Below are 17,026 nucleotides of genomic sequence, written 5' to 3' on the forward strand. Positions count from 1 at the left end.
TTTCCCATCACCTTTTCCTTCTTTTTACAGTCACACATGTTGATTTTCCTCTGGTGTTGTCATACAGCAGCCTACCCGTCTGTCCCCTCATACCTACCCTTAAAGAAAGGAGAGTCTGTGAGACTGATCCTTTCAGGGACTTTGCTTCACCTTTGTACCTACACCTTATGTCTCCCAGTTTGCCCCTAAAGGATGGCTGGTTAGTCAATGACAGGTAAGATTCCTTAAGGGAGGAACAACCTAAGACAGGCACAGTCATACAGGGGCCATCTTGAGAACTCACGGGGTTGATAGGGGTGGGCATAGACCCCCACCTTCTCCTGGCTAAGGAGAGCTTTTGCCTCTGTGGCTATATTCCTTCCCACAACCTGCTTGGGAAGAAAGTCAATGATGTGATAACATCAGTTCTCCATCTATTCATATCAGTAAGTTTCAGCATAAAGGTTTTGTCCCTTGGGGAGGTACATACCACAATTACTAAGACATCCTGGGACTTTCGGTTCCAGACGCTTGCAGGCAAGGATGATTGCTTTGAATCAGTTTCCTAGTATAATGTATGAAATTCACAGATCATGGAGAAAACAATGTTACTTCCTTGTGTGTACATCAATAAAAGCCACAAGGTGGCCCGATTCGGGGCTCTCAGTCCTTTAAGGCTGTGAGACCTTTGGCCCCTAGTGCATAAATCTCTTGACTTCTGTTTCTTTCTTAACCCTTCACTGCCCCTTCTCATTCTCTCACCCCTCATGTTGCACGGCACATGACACTCTGGGGAAACATCTCTTTCTCACTCTCAGTCTGTTTGAGTCCAGTAGGGCTGAGATCACTATGAAGCTCGTAGGATTGTCATATGAGCCAGATTTGGCCAATCAGAATCACTGCCGCTAAACCTTAGATATTTGGATTAGGAATGGGCAATTTGGCTTAAGACTTAACTCCAGAATGTTTGCTAGAACTATTGAAAGAGATCATTTCTTTCTACTGGACTTGCAGCTTGCAGGAATAGAGCTGCTAATGGCTACCCCCCACCCAGACACACATACACAGAAAGAAAAATAGAGACCAACTCCTTGTGGTATTTTTTTAGTTCCTGAATCTTCCTAGAGTTTTCAGTTATGAATAAATTTCCTTTACAGCTCAAACCAGTTTTATCTGAATTTTGACCAATTGCAAATAGAAAGTTTTGAGTCATACATAGGTAATCATTTTCATTAGGGGATCATACTAAAGGAGGTAAGTGATTTCACAAATAATTAAAATACAAAGTACAAAATGTTTAGTTCTAAAAGTACAGATAGCATGATTTCAGAGAAGGAATAAATTGGAATAGAAGTATAGAACTACCATGTATCGTGTAATTATATTGTATTGCGTATATGTTGTCTCATTCAATTCCTGTAAGAGCCTGATCAAGTAGGTATTTATTCCTATGGTATTTAACTGAAGAAACTGAACCTCAGAGAAATTAGGTAACTCTCCCAAGATCAAATAGCTAGAAAATGGCAGAGGCAAAGGTGTAAACTTTCTATCTCACTTCAATGTTTTCACCACTTTACTATGTTTTAGTTGTGGCTTTGAGGAATCTGAGAAGCTGAGAAGGCTGTAGGGAGAAAATTGACCTTGGAGGATGGTTGTTGGAGGAAAGGGAGGGTATTTCAGGTAGGAAGTAGGGCAGAAGCAAAGGGACAAAACAGATTTGAGGATTGCTGGCTTTACAAGGGGAGAAGTAGGAAATGAGTGAAAAGTCTGCATGGTGCTCTAAGACTAAGCTTCTTGAAATGCCTGATGGTATATACTCCAGCCCCTTATTGGCTAATGAATTTTCTGTTCATCTATTCATTCCATTCTAGTCTCTCCACAGCAGCTTTGTTTCTTGATCACTTTATTATGGTTTTGTTTTGATTGTCATACAGGCAGAGACATAGCATGAGAGTGTAGCAGGGCTCACAACATTAACTGATGAAGGAGCTAACACACAAAACAGATGCCATCTTTTACTAATTTCACTTCCTGCCTCATTTTTCTTGTTGTTTTTACTTGGCATCCTTTAATATATATTTATCATATCTCTAACAATTGTCACATCAACATTTACTTTAAAGAATTCAGATTTGGGACGTCATCAAAATGGCAGCTTGAGGTGAGCCTCTGTAAAGCTCCCCTGGAATTTACAACTAATTGAACAACAATAACTCCACAGAAGAATCCCTGCATGGTGGACAGGCAAGGCAAGGAGGCCCACTACTGAATTCACCTAGAGTTGGGTGAGTCCTGCAAGTGGGGGAGGAGGGAAGGGAGAAGTGCGGAGATGGAGTGGTGCGGGTGCTGACACAGACCTAGCTCAGTTCTCTGAGCTCGCTGCATCCTGGAACTACAGCGGCTGCAGGAGAGGGAAGAACTCGGACTGCTAGGGCTCTGCTAATGGCCCACAGGGCTGAGGGGGCAGCATATAACATTGATGAACACAAAGCTCACAGCAAGACCTCGGAGAGAAGACTGAGGGAAGAAGGCTGAAAGTGGTGGTTTGGTCCCTCACTGCTGAGCAGAGAAAGGAAGCCTTGGGCAATGAGACTAGCCGCTCCATCCCTACACTCCCAGAGCTCTCCCCGCCCCCACCTGCCCGGTGCTAGAAGCAGAACAGTAGCAGTGTCAGATCAAAAGAACTGAATATTTGCTGTACTGAGAACTGTGTAACACAGAAACAGATTTGCAGCTCAACTAGTTCCGGCAAAGGGGAGGGAGCTGTGGAAGCAAGACTGGCTGTGGTGGTGGTCACGCCATTGCTCTGGGCCATCTCTCACAACTCACACCGGCCCTGGCCCCACCTATCTGGGCAGATCCCAGCAGGAGTAAACAGAACAGCTGAAACATATGGGCTCTGAATCTGGTGCAGGAAGAGCTTTGGAACTTCAAAAGTTCTCCGCATACCCACACAGAAACTGTGCCCACTGACCCAGGAAAACTATTAACACAGGAGAAGCCTGTCTCCCAAGGAATGCCTCCATTGTGTGAGAAGCTGGAATAGTGCAGAGAAAACGTAGCACTACAGTGTGTGAGAGAGAAAAAAAGGCTGCAGTCTGAAAGATAATAAAACATTGTACGAACAAGTACTGGAAAACAAAAGAAAGACCTCTTTCTATTCACCGGTTGCAGAAACCACTCCTGTAGATGTCCTGGAAGAGAAATGATAAATCATTAAATGCCATGAATAACCAAGGCAACAAGAGAGCTCAGAAAGAGAGAGAAAAGTCTCCAGTAAAGGAACTTAAAGATATGGAAACATGTGACTTAAATGATAGAGAATTCAAGATTGCAGTTCTGAAAAAACTCAACGAGATGCAAGAAAACACAGAAAGGCAGTATAATCAACTCAGAAACACAATCAAAGAACAACATGAGCATTTTACGAAAGAGACTGAAATCTTAAAAAAGAACCAAATAGAATTTCTGGAGATTAAGAACTCAATAGAAGAAATTAAGAATGAAATAGCCAGCTAAGGTAGTATAGTTGACCAGATGGAGGAAAAAATCAATGACATCAAAGATAGAAACCTGGAAATTACACACATCGAAGAAGAAAGAGACTTGAGACTTAAAAGAAATGAAAGAACTCTACAAGAACATTATGACTCCATCCAAAAAAGCAATATAAGAAAAATGGGCATGCCAGAAGGAGAAGAAAGAGAGAAGGGAACACAGAATATATTGTAAAAAATTGTTGATGAGAACTTCCAAAACTTGTGGAGAGAACTGCATCCTGGAATCCAAGAAGCAAATAGAACACATAATTATCGCAACCGCAACAGACCTTCTCCAAGGAACATTGTATTGAAGCTGTATAAAATCAAATACAAACAAAGAATCCTCAATGCAGCCAGGGAAAAGAAGAGGGTAACCTACAAAGGAAAGCCCATTAGATTATCATCAGATTTTTCAGCAGAAAAACTACAAGCAAGGAGGGAGTGGAACCAAATATTCAAACTATTGAAAGAGAGAAATTATGAACCAAGAATAATATATCCAGCAAAGATGTACTTTAGATATGAAGGAGGAATAAAGACCTTTCCAGACATATAGAAGCTGAGGGAATTTTCTAATACACGACCTGCACTACAAGAAACACTAAAGGAGGATATTCGACCACCGTGAACAGGGACAGTTTGTGGCAACCAAAACATAAAAAGGGGGAGAGTAAAGGCCTGAACCAGAATATGGGAATGGAGAAAGTAAGTGTGCTGAAGAAAATGGAATACTCTAAATATCAAACTTTCTATTACATACACTTAAAGGTAACCACTCAAAAAAAAATCCAGAACTGAAATATATACTATAATAAAAGAAGAAACAGAGGGAAACATCATAGAATACCACCACACAGAAATAATAGAAAACAACAAAAAGGCAAAGAAACAATGGAGACACAACCTTACCAGAACACTAAAGATAGAATGACGGGAAATACTCACATATCAATAATCAAACTAAATGTAAATGGACTGAACTCACCAATAAAAAGGTACAAGTGGCAGATTGGAACAAAAAATTAAACCCAACCGTATGCTGTCACCAAGAGACACATCTCAGCCAGAAGGACAAGCATAGACTCAAAGTGAAAGGGTGGAAATTGACACTCCAAGCAAATGGTACCCAGAGAAAATCAGGTGTAGCCATAATGATATCAGATGAAACAGACTTCAGGGTGAAATAGATAACAAGACAAAGATGGAAATTTTATAATGCTAAAGGGGAGTATACAACAAGAAGAGATAACAGTCATCAATATTTATGCGCCCAATCAAGGAGCATTGAAATATACCAGGCAAATACTAACAGAACTAAAGGGAGAAATTGACCAAAACACAATTATACTAGGTGACTTAAACATCATTGACAGCTATGGATAGATCATCCAAACAGAAAGTAAATAACGAAATAGCAGCCCTAAATGACACACTAGATGAAATGGACATAATTGACATATATAGAGTACTTCATCCTAAAACATCAGACTAGACATTCTTTTCTAGTGTACATGGAACATTCTCAAGGATAGACCATATATTGGGACATAAAATCAGCATCTGCAAATTTAAGAAGATTGAAATCATACCAAGCATATTCTCTGATCACAAGGCTTTGAAATTGGAAATCAACTGCAAAAAGAAAGCAGGAAATAACACAAACATATGGAGATTAAACAACATACTTTTAAAGAACAAGTAGGTCAAAGAAGAAATTAGAGGAGAGATCAAAAGATACATAGAAACACATGACAATGAAAATACATCCTACCAAAATTTTTGTAATGCAGCGAAAGCAGTTTAAGAGGGACATTTATATCATTACAGACCTATCGCAAGAAACAAGAAAAATCCCAAATAAAACTTCATGTTACACCTTAAAGAAGCAGAAAAAGAAGAAGTGAAAACCAAGGTCAGCAGAAGAAAAGAAATAACAAAAATCAGAGCAGAACTAAATGAAATAGAGAACAAAAAGACAATAGAAAAAATTAATATGACAAAGAGCTGGTTCTTTGAAAAGATTAACAAATTTGACAAACCCTTGTCTAGACTCACTAAGATAAAAAGAGAGAAGACACTAATTAACAAAATCAGAAATGAAAAAGGGTAAGTTATCATGGACACCACAGAAATACAAAGGATCATCCAAGAATACTATGAAGAATTATATACCACCAAATTCAATAACCTAGAAGAAATGGACAAGTTCTTAGAAACATATAGCCTTCCAAGGATGAACCATGAAGAACTGGAAAATCTAAACAGACTGATCACCAGTAACGAAATTGAATCAGTCTTCCAAAACCTTCCCCAAAGAAAAGCCTGGGACCAAATGGCTTCACTAGTGAATTCTACCAAACCTTCAAAGAGGATCTAATACCAATCCTCTTCAAACTCTTCCAAAAAAATGAGAAAAAGAATACTCCCTAACACATTTTATGAAGCCAAAATAACCCTGGTACGAAAACCTGGTAAGCACAACACAAAAAACTGAAAACTATAGACCAATGTCTGTGATGAATACAGATGCAAAAATCCTAAACAAAATTTTAGCAAATGGAATGCAGCAATGCATTAAAAAGGTTATTCATGACAACCAAGTGGGGTTCATCCCTGGGGCCCAAGGATGGTTCCATATCCACAAATCCATCAATGTGATATATCACATAAAAAAAAAGGACAAAATTCATGAGATTATATCAATTGGTGCAGAAAAAGCATTTGAGAGATACAACATCCATTTGTCATTAAAACGCTTAATAAAATAGGTATAGAAGGAAAATACCTTAACATAATAAAGGCCATATATGACAAGCCCTCAGCTAATCTCACAATTAATGGTGAAAAACTTAAGCCCTTTGTTCTATGTTCAGGAACACGAAAGGGCTGTCCCCTATCACCTCTGCTTTTCAACATAGTGTTGGAAGTCCTTGCCAGAGCAATCAGGCAAGAGAAAGAAATAAAAGGCATCCAAATTGGGAATGAAGAAGTTAAATTGTCACTCTTTGCAGGTGACATGATGCTATATATAGAAAACCCAAAAGACTCCACCAAAGAGCTATTAGAAACAATCAACGAATACAGTAGTGTTGCTGGCTACAAAGTCAATGTACAAAAGTCCATTGCATTCATGTATACTAACAATGAAATCTCAGAAAAAGAAATACAAAAAGCAATCCTTTTGCATCTGCAGCAAAAATAATAAAATACGTAGGAAAAAACTTAACCGAGGATGTGAAGGTTCTATATGCTGAAAAGTACAAGACTTTTTTGAAAGAAATTGAAGAAGACACAAAGAAATGAAAAGATATTCCGTGCTCATGGATTGGAAGAATCAACATAGTTAAAATGGCCATATTATCCAAAGCAATATATAGAGATTTAATGTAATCCCCATCAAAATCCCAATGGCATTTTTTAAAGAAATAGAACAAAAAATCATCGGATTTGTTTGGAACCCCCAAAGACCTCGAATAGCCAAAGCAATCTTAAGAAAAAGAACAATACTAAAGATATCACACTCCCTGAATTTAGCTTGTACTACAGGGCTACAATAATCAAAACAGCATGGTATTGGCAGATAAACAGACACATAGACCAATGGAATAGAATTGAGAACCCAGAAATAAAATCACATAAATATGGACAGATGATTTTTAACAAAGAAGCTAAAAACATACAATGGAGGCAAGACGGCCTTTTCAATAAATGGTGCTGGGAGAATTTGATAGCCACGTTCAAAGAGTGAAATAGGACTGCTGTGTGTCACCATGTGTCAAAATTAATTCAAAATGGATGAAAGACTTAAGCATAAGACCTGACACAGTAAACTGCATAGAAGAAAACATAGGTACTAAACTTGTGGACCTTGTGTTTAAAGAGCATTTTATGAATTTGACTCCAAAGGCAATGGAAGTAAAAGCTAAAATAAACAAATGGGACTATATGAAACTTAAAAGCTTCTGCACAGCAAAAGAAACCATTGACAAAATAAAGAGGCAACCAACTGAATGGGAGAAGACTTTTGAAAACAGTGCCTCCTATATGGGGCTAATATCCAAAATATACAAGGAACTCAGGCAACTCAACAACAAAAAAGCAAACAACCCAATTTAAAAGGTCCTCTTCAGAGGACCTGAAGAGACATTTCTCCAAAGAGGACATACAAATGACACATAGACATATGAAAAAATGCTCAACATCACTAATCATCAGACAAATGCAAATGAAAACCACAATGAGATATCACCTCACTCCAGTCAGAATGGCTATCATCAACAAGACAAATAGTAACAATTGTTGGAGAGGCTGTGGAGAAAAAGGAACTCTCATACACTGTTGGTGGGAATGCCGACTGGTGCAGCGGGTGTGGAAGGCAGTGTGGAGGTTTCTCAAAAAATTACGAATAGAATTACCATGTGACCCAGCAATCCCTCTCCTCGGTATCTACCCCAAAAATCTGATAACATTTATCCATAAAGACACGTGTACTCCAATGTTCATTGCAGCTTTGTTTACAGTGGCCAAGACATTGAAACAACCAAAATGTCCTTCAATAGATGAATGGGAAAAGAATTTGTGGTATACATACACAGTGAAATACTATTTGGCGGTAAGAAAAGATGATATAGGAACATTTGTGACAACATGGATGAATCTTGAGAGTATAATGCTAAGCGAAATAAGTCAGACAGAAAAAGCAGAGACCCATATGATTTCACTGGTATGTGGTATATAAACCAAAAACAACAAAAGAGCAAGACATACAAATGAGAAACAAAAACTCATAGACACAGACAATAGTTTAGTGAGTACCATAGGGTAAGGGGGGTAGAGGGTTTGAGATGAGGGTAAGGGGGATCAAATATATTGTGATGGAAGGAGATGTGATTCTGTGTGAACACACAATGGGATTTATAGGTGATGTAATACAGAATTGTACACCTGAAATCTACGTAGTTTGATTAACAATTGTCACCCCAATAAATTTATAAAAACAAACAGAAAACAAAGAAAAAGACAACAACACACACACACACACAAAAACAAAAAAAATATTTCAGATTCAAAAGCACCAGTTTTTTAAAACTTACTCACATGGTTTTTTAACAGGCACTGATCATTTTTCAAATATTTCATCATTTAATTCTCATGAGATAAGGATATGCTATTATTCCCATTTTTTGATAAGGAAACTTGAGCATGGAGATTTTAAGTAATTTTCTCAAATTTAAACAGCTAGTAAAGTGTGGAGCTGAGATTTGTACCCAGGTAATCTTGGCTTCACAATCCACGTGTTTAACCACTGCACTGCAGCAGGTACTGGAGATGGCAACCCCCATAAGGACATGTGTATCTAGGCTATGATTTTATTTGTCCTCTTTGGCTTACAGGCATTCTCAGAAATCATTCCAAGACCCTCCCAACATGACTAGGACCTAAAGATGTATGTCTCTTTGGCAGTTCCCCACCACAATACCATTCATCCTAATGATTGGGGTAGAGTCCAGACAGTATTGACCCTTGGAAACTTTGGAGATTTTAGGAGGCATGGATAATGCCTAAATATTCCTCCCTTTTATTTTCTTTTCCAATGACTTGTATTTATAGGATGTCTGAGGCAGTGAAGAACTTCACCTGCCTTTGGCAAGTCAGTGTATTGTGCAAATATATGAGATATCTGCCGGCATTGTTTGGGGCTTCTACCTTGGATAACATCAGGATTTAGGTTTTGCATCTCTTTAACATTGGATAAAAATGTGAAAGTGACTGAAAAGGCAATGGTGTACTTTGGAGTTGAAACATTTAGTCTTTGATGTTCATCCAAGTATCTGCATTCTTCAGTTTTTTCATAGGGTCTTAAATTGTTCTGTTTCAGTGAATTCTTAATACCAATGTGGTTATCTTTAAAATCGGTTTTCAAAGTCCAGAATGCTAACTACAGACGGAAATGTTGATGTTATGGCATTGTAACTACAATTAAAATTAAATGAAAAAACAAAAACAAAATAAAGGTTTCAATAATAATGCTTTTATTTGATACTTTTACTTAGTCAGCAGTTGCCCTTTTCCTTGCTATAGAATCTCATTCTAGCTTTTGGGAAAGGGAATGAAAGAAAAAGAAAAAGGGAAAGAGGAACAGCTCTCTAGGACACCATACTATCGGGAACATTACATTTTATTTTTTTAAATCTTTATTAAATTTATTGGCGTGACAATGGTTAGTAAAATTATATCGGTTAAAAGTGTAAAATTCAATAATATGTCATTTATATATCGCATTGTGTGTTCACCATCCAGAGTCAGTTCTCCTTCCATCACCATATATTTGACCATCTTTACCCTTTTAAAATGAGGGTCAATTGAGACAAACTGCAGCCTTTCAGATGCACACAATCGTTATGATGTTACCTCCTCACCTGACCTAAACATTTTGCTCCTTTATTGTATTTACATTGTTTTAAAAATCATCCTTCCTATGACATTTGAACATGGACTATACATGGCATACTAGAATTGCATCAATATTAAGTGTCCTGAATTTGATAATTGTACTATAGTGATGTAAGATACTCTATTTGTTCTTTGGAAATACACTTGGAAATATTTAAGGGTGAAGAGTTATAATTTTCCGTAAATTTTTATTAAATTTCTTGGGGTGACATTGGTTAGTAAAATTCAATATGTTTCAAGTGTACATTTCTGTAATACATCACCTGTATATTGCATTGTGTGTTCATCACACAGGGTCAGTTCTTCCATCATGATACACTTGATCTTCTTGTCCCTCTTCTACCACCCCCCCCACTTCCCTCTTACTTTCTGGTAACCACTGAACTCTTTTCTTTTTCTTTTTTTTTATTAATTTCAGGTGCACAAAACAAAGTAATAGTTAGACGTTTATCATTTATATCCCTCACACTGTGTCAACATCCTCACCCATCCACTATCCCTCTGACATCGCACACAGCCATTACATTTCCACTGTCTCTATTTCTAATGCTGTACTCCGCTTCTTGTAACCAAATATATATGTGGTTATATGTATATGTATATATATATATATACATATACGTATACATATACATATAACCACACATATATATATATACATATATATGTGTATATATAAACTTGTAGTTGGCATTCATTGTTGTTCAGATTCAGCTTCAGGTGTACAGTGCACCAATTAGGCATCTACATCATCCCTGAGGTGGTCTCCCTAATGGGACAAGTGTCCATTGAATACCCTACAAAACCTATACATTATTGATTACATTCCCCAAAATAAATTTCATAACCCCATTACAATCTTGTGGTTACTGACTGTGTTTTCTAATCCCCTCACCTTCCCCCTTATCCCCACACCCTCTCCCATCTAGCAACCCTCAGTTTTTCCTCCGTCTCTGAAACTGTTTCTGATTAGTTCATTCACTTATTCTTTTCTTTAGATTCCACATATAAGTGAGATTATATGGTAGTTGTCTTTCTCTGTCTGACTTATTTCACTTAACATAATGTTCTCTAAGTCCATCCATGTTGTTGCAAATGGTAAGATTTCTTTCTTCTTTATGGCTGCGTAATACTCCATTGCATAAATGTACCACAGTTTCTTAATCCAGTTGTCTACCTATGGGCATTTTGGTAGTTTCCATCTCATGGCAATTGTGTATAGTGCTGTAATAAAAATAGGAGTGCATAATTTTTTTTTCAATTAGAGAGTTTTGGATTTCTCCGGATAGATACCTAGGAGTGAAATTGCTGGATCACAAGGTAGTTCTATTTTCAGATTTTTGAGATACCTCCATACTGTTTTCCATAGTGGCTGCACCAATCTGCAATCCCGCCAACAGTGCACAAGGGTTCCCTTTTCTCCACATCCTTGCCAACACTTGTTGTTTGTTGATTTATTGATGATAGACATTTTGATTGGGGTTAGGTGGTATCTCATCGTGGTTTTTATTTGCATTTCTCTGATGGTTAGTGAGGTTGAGCATTTTTTCATGTCTGTTTGCCATCTGTATGTCCTTTTACGAAAAATGTCTCTTCATGTCCACTGCCCATTTCTTCTTCTTTTTTCTTTTTTCAAAATAAAAAGATGAATAAATATTTTATTTTCTGGCTTAAGTGAAAAATTATATGTCTAATAGTTACATTGGACTTATTTTTTTAAATTAATTAAATTTATTGGGTGACAATTGTTAGTAAATTTACATAGATTTCAGGTGTACAATTCTGTATTATATCATCTATAAATCCCATTGTGTGTTCACCACCCAGAGTCAGTTCTCCTTCCATCACCATATATTTGATCCCCCTTACCCTCATCACCCCCCCACCCACTTACCCTCTGGTAACCAATAAATTACTGTCTGTGTCTATGAGTTTTTGTTTCTCATTTGTTTGTCTTGTTCTTTTGTTGTTTTTGGTTTATATACCACATATCAGTGAAATCATAGGGTTCTCTGCTTTTTCTGTCTGACTAATTTCGCTTAGCATTATACTCTCCAGATCCATCCACATTGGCAAAAAAATTCCTATATCATCTTTCCTTACTGCCGAATAGTATACCATTGTGTATATATACCACAACTTCTTTATCCATTCATCTATCGAAGGACATTTTGGTCGTTTCCATGTCTTGGCCACCGTAAACAAAGCTGCAATGAACACTGGAGCACACGTGTCTTTACGTATAAATGATTTCAAATTTTTTGGGTAGATACCCAGGAGAGGGATTGCTGGGTCACATGGTAATTCTATTTGTTATTTTCTGAGGAACCTCCACACTGCCTTCCATACTGGCTGCACCAGTCTGCATTCCCAGCAACAGTGTATGAGGGTTCCTTTCTCTACACAGCCTCTACAACACTTGTTACTATTTGTCTTGTTGATGATAGCCATTCTGACTGGGGTGAGGTGATATCTCATTGTGGTTTTTATATACATTTCTCTGATGATTAGTGATGTTGAGCATTTTTTCATATGTCTATTTGCCATTTTTAAGTCCTCTTTGGAGAAATGTCTCTTCAGGTCCTCTGCCCATTTTTCAATGTGTTGTTTGTTTTTTTGTTGTTGAGCTTCCTGAGTTCCTCGTATATTTTGGATATTAGACCCTTATCCGAGGAACTGTTTGCAAAAATCTTCTCCCATTCAGTCGGTTGCCTCTTTAATTTGTCGATGGTTTCTTTTGCTTTGCAGAAACATTTAAGTTTCATATAGTCCCATTTGTTTATTTTACCTTTTACTTCCATTGCCTTTGGAATCAAAATTATAAAATGCTCTTTGAACCTAAGGTCCATAATTTAGTACCTATGTTTTCTTCTATGCAGTTTATTGTGTCAGGTCTTATGCTTAAGTCTTTGATTCATTTTGAATTAGTTTTGGTACATGGTGACAGATAACAGTCCAGTTTCATTATTTTGAACGTGGCTATCCAATTCTAACAGCACCATTTATTGAAGAGGCTGTCTTTCCTCCATTTTATGTTTTTACCTTCTTTGTCAAAAATTATCTGTCCATACTTATCTGGTTTGATTTCTGGGTTCTCAATTCTATTCCATTGGTCTATGTGTCTGTTTTTCTGCCAACACCATGCTGTTTTGATTATTGTAGCCCTGTAGTACAAACTAAAGTCAGGCAGTGTGATACCTCCAGCATTGTTCTTTTTTCTTAAGATTGCTTTGGCTGTTCGGTATCTTTTTTGGTTCCAAACAAATCTGATGATTTTTTTGTTCTATTTCTTTAAAAAATGCCATTGGCATTTTGATGGGGATTGCACTGAATCTGTATATTGCTTTGGGTAATATGGCCATTTTAACTATGTTGATTCTTCCAATCCATGAGCATGGAATGCCTTTCCATTTCTTTGTGTCATCTTAATTTCTTTCAAAAATGTCTTATAGATTTCAGCATATAAATCCTTCACATCCTTGGTTAAGTTTATTCCTAGGTATTTTATTCTTTTTGATGCAATTGCAAAAGGAATTGTTTTTTTTATCTCTTTTTCTGAGATTTCGTTGTTGGTATATAGGAAAGCAATGGACTTTTGTACGTTGATTTTGTAGCCAGCAACTTTACTGTATTCATTGATTGTTTCTAATAGCTTTTTGGTGGAGTCTTTAGGGTTTTCTATATATAGCATCATGTCACCTGCAAAGAGTGACAATTTAACATCTTCATTCCCAATTTGGATGCCTTTTATTTCTTTCTCTTGCCTGATAGCTCTGGCGAGGACTTCCAACACTATGTTGAAAAGCAGAGGTGATAGGGGACAACCTTGTCGTGTTCCTGAACGTAGAGCAAAGGGCTTCAGCTTTTCACCATTAATTATGAGATTAGCTAAGGGCTTGTCGTATATGGCCTTTATTATGTTGAGGTATTTTCCTTCTATACCAATTTTAGTAAGTGTTTTAATCATAAATGGATGTTGTATCTTATCAAATGCTTTTTCTGCATCAATTGATAGAATCATATGATTTTTGTCCTTTATTTTGTTTATGTGATGTATCACATTGATGGATTTGCGAATGTTGAACCATCCTTGTGGCCCGGGGATGAACCCCACTTGGTCGTGATGAATAATCTTTTTAATGCATTGTTGTATTCGATTTGCTAGAATTTTGTTTAGGATTTTAGCATCTGTATTCATCAGAGATATAGGTCTTTAGTTTTCTTTTTTTGTGTTGTCCTTACCAGGTTTTGATATCAGGGTAATGTTCGCCTCATACAATGAGTTAGGGAGTACTGACTCTTCTTCAGTTTTTTGGAAGAGTTTGAGCAGGATTGGTATTAGATCCTCTTTGAAGGTTTGGTAGAATTCACTAGTGAAGCCATCTGGTCCAGGACTTTTGATTTTGGGAAGGTTTTTGATGACTGATTCAATTTCGTTACTGGTGATCTGCCTGTTAAGATTTTCCAGTTCTTCATGATTCAGCCTTGGAAGGCTATATGTTTCTAAGAACTTGTCCATTTCTTCTAAGTTATTAAATTTGGTGGCATATAGTCCTTCATAGTATTCTTGGATAATCCTTTGTATTTCTGTGGTGTCCGTGATAACTTCCCTTTTTCATTTCTGATTTTGTTAATTAGTGTCTTCTCTCTTTTTATCTTAGTGAGTCTAGCCAAGGGTTTGTCAATTTTGTTAATCTTTTCAAAGAACCAGCTCTTTGTCACATTAATTTTTTCTATTGTCTTTTTGTTCTCTATTTCATTTAGTTCTGCTCTGATTTTTGTTATTTCCTTTCTTCTGCTGACCTTGGGTTTCAGTTGTTCATCTTTTTCTAGTTTTTTAAGGTGTAACATGAGGTTATTTATTTGGGATTTTTCTTGTTTCTTGAGATAGGCCTGTAATGATATAAATTTCCCTCTAAAAACTGCTTTCACGGCATCCCAAAAATTTTGGTAGGATGTATTTTCATTGTCATTTGTTTCTATGTATTTTTTGAGCTCTCCTCTAATTTCTTCTTTGACCCAGTCGTTCTTTAAAAGTATGTTGTTTAATCTCCATGTATTTGTGTTTTTTCCTGCTTTCTTTTTGCAGTTGATATCCAATTTCAAAGCTTTGTGATCAGAGAATATGCTTGGTATGATTTCAATCTTCTTAAATTTGCTGAGGCTGATTTTGTGTCCCAATATATGGTCTATCCTTGAGAATGTTCCATGTACACTAGAAAAGAATGTATAGTCTGATGTTTTAGGATGAAGTGCTCTATATATGTCAATTATGTCCAATTCATCTAATGTGTCATTTAGGGCTGCGATTTCGTTATTTATCTTCTGTTTGGAAGATCTATCCATAGCTGTCAATGATGTATTTAAGTCCCCTAGTATAATTGTGTTTTGGTCAATTTCTTTCTTTAGTTCTGTTAGTAGTTGCTTGGTATATTTCGGTGCTCCCTGATTGGGGGCATAAATATTGATGACTGTTATGTCTTCTTGTTGTATAGTCCCCTTTACCATTATGAAATGTCCATCTTTGTCTCTTGTTATCTTTTTCACCCTGAAGTCTGTTTCATTGGAAATCATTATGGCTACACCTGATTTTATATGGGTACCATTTGCTTGGAGTGTCAATTTCCACCCTTTCACTTTGAGTCTATGCTTGTCCTTGTAGCTGAGATGTGTCTCTTGTAGACACCATATGGTTGGGTTTAGTTTTTTGATCCAATCTGCTACTCTGTGTCTCTTTATTGGTGAGTTCAGTCCATTTACATTTAGGGTGATTATTGATATGTGAGGATTTCCTGTCATTCTGTCTTTAGTTTTCTGGTAAGGCTGTGTCTCCATTTTTTCTTTGCCTTTTTGTTGTTGTCTGTTATTTCTGTGTGGTGGTATTCTATGATGTTTCCCTCTGTTTCTTCTTTTATTACAGTATATATTTCAGTTCTGGATTTTTTTTCAGTGGTTACCCTTAAGTTTATGTAAAAGAAAGTTTGATATTTAGAGTTGTCCATTTTCTTCAGCACGCTTATTTTCCCCATTCCCATATTCCGGTTCAGGCCTTTACGCTCCCCCTTTTTATCTTTCAGTTGCCACAAATTGTCCCTGTTGATGGTGGTCTAATAGCCTCCTTTAGTATTTTTTGTAGTTCAGGTCATGTATTAGAAAATTCCCTCAGCTTCTGTATGTCTGGAAAGATCTTTATTCCCTCTTCATATCTAAAGGATATGTTTGCTGGATACATTTTTCTTGGCTCATGATTTCTCTCTTTCAATAGTTTGAATATTTGCATCCACTCCCTCCTGGCTTGTAGAGTTTCTGCTGAAAAATCTGATGATAATCTAATGGGCTTTCCTTTGTAGGTTACCGTCTTCTTTTCCCTGGCTGCCTTGAGGATTCTTTCTTTGGTGTTAATTTTAGACAGCTTCAATGCAATGTGCCTTGGAGAAGGCCTGTTGGGATTGAAGTAATTAGGTGTTCTATTTGCTTCTTGGATTCACGGATCCAGTTCTGTCCACTCATGTGGGAAGTGCTCATTAACAATTTCTTTGAATATATTCTCTGTTCCTTTCTCTCTTTCTTCTTCTTCTGGTATGCCCATTATTCTCATATTGCTGTTTCTTAATGAGTCAGAAAGTTCTTGTAGAGTTCTTTCATTTCTTTTAAGTCTCAAGTCTCTTTCTTCTTCCATCTGTGTAATTTCCAGGTTTCTATCTTCGATGTCTCTGATTCTTTCCTCTATCTGGTCAACTCTACTACCTAAGCTGGTTATTTCATTCTTAATTTCTTCTATTGAGTTCTTAATCTCCAGAAATTCCATTTGGTTCTTTTTTAAAATTTCACTCTCTTTGGTAAAATGCTCATGTTGTTCTTTGATTGTGTTTCTGAGTTCATTAAACTACCTTTCTGTTTTCTTGCATCTCGTTGAGTTTTTTCAGAACTGCAATCTTGAATTGTCTGTCATTTAAGTCACGTATTTCCATATCTTTAACTTCATTTTCTGGAGACTTTCCACTTTCTTTCTGAATTATCTTGTTGCCTTGGTTATTCATGGCAATTAATGA

The sequence above is a fragment of the Rhinolophus hipposideros genome (genome assembly GCF_964194185.1).
Source record: "Rhinolophus hipposideros genome assembly, chromosome: X".
NCBI lineage: Eukaryota > Metazoa > Chordata > Mammalia > Chiroptera > Rhinolophidae > Rhinolophus > Rhinolophus hipposideros.